Source organism: Capra hircus, chromosome 28 (assembly GCF_001704415.2).
Source record: "Capra hircus breed San Clemente chromosome 28, ASM170441v1, whole genome shotgun sequence".
Taxonomy (NCBI): Eukaryota; Metazoa; Chordata; class Mammalia; order Artiodactyla; family Bovidae; genus Capra; species Capra hircus.
Window position 1 is genome coordinate 34,140,362 of NC_030835.1, and position 3,834 is coordinate 34,144,195.

The window sequence follows — 3,834 nt, forward strand, 5'->3', positions numbered from 1 at the left end:
ATGTAATAAAGCTACTAAAATATATATTTAAAGGGCACTCTTCCTGATGAATGCAGGTGCAGATATCCTAAACAAAATGTCAGTTAACAAACACTACAAAATTATAAGAAAAAATAAAAACTTAGAACACATATACACACTGACTCTCTAATAGACTGGTACTAGAGTGTGTGATAAAACCACTTTAGAAAAATATGTCTAAGAAAATATATGGCAGCAATATTAAAAATTAACAAAATTTTAAACAAAATATGAATTAACAGTAATATGAATAGTAGTGGCATTATATTCAAACTATAAAGACTATATGACAATGGAAAAATAATGAACTTACTATGTGAGTAAATATGTGACTCTCAGAGAAAGAGTGAAGCAAATGTCACAAAAGACATGCTATAATGCCGAGGTCCAGCCTCAGCAGAGTCCAGGGATATCCTCAGGATGGACGACATCAGTGAATGAAGAAAGATAGATAAAGAGATAAAGAAAGAGACAACATGGGGTGACCAAGCTTCAGTGAGTGAGGCCCCTTTACTTTATTCTTCTCGGGGCTTTTATACCCTGAGTTATACATACAGCAAGGTGAAAAATGCAGAGTCAACTCAACATTCCATCAGTAATAACTTTTATCAATATCAGGTTCTTTCTTGTAAGAGTCTTATTCTCTGTACATCATCTGTTCCAGAGGCCTGTTGATATTCCATGACCTCTTTTTGATAAATGTTGGTCAGCCAGAACAATAATCTTCCTTTAAAGTATTTCATCTTAAATTCTTAGCCTGCATCACCCTTAAAGTACAGAGTTACATTTTCATGGAGCGAAGATTCAGCAGGTTACAGCAAAGAAAGAACTTACTAATTCAAAGTCTAATGTTGCTAATGTTAAAGCTGCTGCTTATTATTTCTATATCTTAACTATATGCACTCCCATGAATACAATGGATAAGGGATGTGAGAACTTGGCAGCAAGCATAAGCTCATTTTTCCTCCCTTCTAATTTTTCTCCTTTTCTCTTTTTTCAATATTTATCTAGCTTACTTGGCAGGTTTATCCAGACTCTTGCAACATTTTGAGCTTATGCTTGCTGCCAAGTTCTCACATTGAAGTGCGCTTGGTGGCCCCGCGAATCTGTCTCTTGCTTCAACAGTGCTTGGACAGAACAGACCCAGGAACGCCCCTTGCTCCAGCCTCCGACCACCCTCCAACCTTTTTTCTAGTCGCAACCTCTGGAGTCAGCCACTCAGCTGTCCGCGATCACCGGGACCAGCCACCATTTTTTAACTCCTTATTATTACCAACCAATCATGAGCTCCCAGATTCGTCAGAATTATTCTACCGAGGTGGAGGCCGCCGTCAACCGCCTGGTTAACATGAAACTGCGGGCCTCCTACACCTACCTCTCTCTGGGCTTCTATTTCGACCGCGACAATGTGGCCCTAGAAGGAGTGGGTCACTTTTTTCACGAATTGGCCAAGGAGAAGCGTGAGGGCGTGGAGCGTCTCTTGAAACTGCAAAACCAGCGTGGCGGCCGCGCCCTCTTCCTGGACGTGCAGAAGCCATCTCAAGATGAGTGGGGTAAAACCCAGGACGCTATGGAAGCTGCCCTTCTCATAGAAAAGAACCTGAATCAAGCCCTGCTGGATCTGCATGGCCTGGCTTCTGCCCGCGGAGACCCCCACATCTGTGACTTCCTGGAGAACCACTTCCTAGATGAGGAAGTGAAACTCATCAAGAAGATGGGTGACCACCTGACCAATCTCCATAGGCTGGCTGGTCCCCAGGCTGGGTTGGGCGAGTATCTCTTCGAAAGGCTTACCCTCAAGCATGACTAGGAGCTTCTGGAGACCAGTGGCCATTGAAGAACCCACCTAACATCAGGGTTGCCTGAAGCCCCTCTCTGTAGCCACTAGGCAGCTTTTAACACCCTGGAGCCCTCTCTCAAGCCTTGGACCAAATGGAAACAATAAAGCTTTGTGCAGCATAAAAAAAAAAAAAAAAAGTGAGTAAGCTAGAATGCCAACAGAGGGTTTGAAACACTCCTTTCATGCCCAGGAGATTTATCAACTAGAGCCTTAAGTTAACTCTTTTGGTCAGGGACAGCCCCTTGCTAATGTCAGAAGAGCTGGTGAAAGACAAAATAATAAGACAGACAGATTCTGGTTTGGGGGTAGATGCTCTAGCAGATCCAGGGGGTCCGTCGAGTCCTGAGGCCTTGCTTATCAGGACTCTTCCACATGACCTTGTCATGGGTCGGATGGCCCAGGGAGTCCCTCGAGTCCTGCATGACCTTGTCATGGGTGGGCTCTCCCGTGCTGGCTCCCAGCACTATATAACTCACTTTATAAAATGGTCAAAACAGTTGAAACTAAACTATGCTTCAAAAGAATACTGGTTACTTTGTGGAGGTGATGACTGGGATGGGCCACTCAAGAGGCTGTGGAGTGTTACCCAGTTTCTGTATTTTTATCTATGAGTTGGTTATACAGATGGGCAAAGCTTCATGGAGCAGTACAATTAAGATAGACACACTTTATAAATTGCATATCATATGTTGCACTTCAATAAAACTTTTAAAGAGAAGGTAAAGAAAATGAAGGAAGAATATAAAAATAAATATATTAAACAAATGACAGACTGAGAAAAAATGTAGTATATTCATGTATCCAGATTACATTAAAAAAAAGAAATATGGGAAACAGCACACAATACAAGCCTTCTCACATCAAATAGAAAATAGTTTTTATAAAAAAAGGTTGCATGGACAAACAAAACAATGATTTGGGATAAAAGTTGCTCAATCAACTAGAAATGAGAAAACTGCACATTAAAGGGAACACAACCATTAGATTATTAAAATTAAGCCCAAATTAAGTCTGGTAGTATACATGACTAGAGTGTAAATTGGCATTGCTTTGAAGAAAAATTTAGAATATCTTATGAAACTTCAAATGTACATGCCCTGTGGTCCTGCAATTCCACTTTTATATCTAGAGACATACTGAGAATAACATTCAAGAAATTGTTTACAAGCACATTTGCTGCAGTATTATTCAAACCAGAAGAAAAGAAACATATTAAGTATCAATTTTTTAATGTATAGATATATTTTCCTACATTTGATTTTACACAACAATAAAGAATTTTTATATATTCATAGTATATGCATAGTTTTAGGTACATTTTCAAAATTGTGACTGAGTAACATAAAAGCTAAATGAGATTCATAACACATTTCTGTAATATTTACATATTAATATAAATTTAAAAGTACATTATTTTAAAAATAATTTTAAAATAATTTTTTATTTTTTTTACTACTTTTTTTTTCCTTTTTTAAATTTCAAAATCTTTAATTCTTACATGCGTTCTCAAACATGAACCCCCCTCCCACCTCCCTCCCCACAACATCTCTCTGGGTCATCCCCATGCACCAGCCCCAAGCATGCTGCACCCTATGTCAGACATGGACTGGTGATTCAATTCTTACATGATAGTATACATGTTAGAATTCCCATTCTCCCAAATCATCCCACCCTCTCCCTCTCCCTCTGAGTCCAAAAGTCCGTTATACACATCTGTGTCTTTTTTCCTGTCTTGCATACAGGGTCGTCATTGCCATCTTCCTAAATTCCATATATATGTGTTAGTATACTGTATTGGTGTTTTTCTTTCTGGCTTACTTCACTCTGTATAATTGGCTCCAGTTTCATCCATCTCATCAGAACTGATTCAAATGAATTCTTTTTAATGGCTGAGTAATACTCCTTTGTGTATATGTACCACAGCTTTCTTATCCATTCATCTGCTGATGGACATCTAGGTTGTTTCCATGTCC

At 39.3% G+C, this 3,834-nt stretch overlaps 1 pseudogene; it reads left to right on the forward strand.

Moving 5' to 3' along the window:
• On the forward strand, positions 1,268 to 1,973 carry LOC108634132 (annotated as a pseudogene).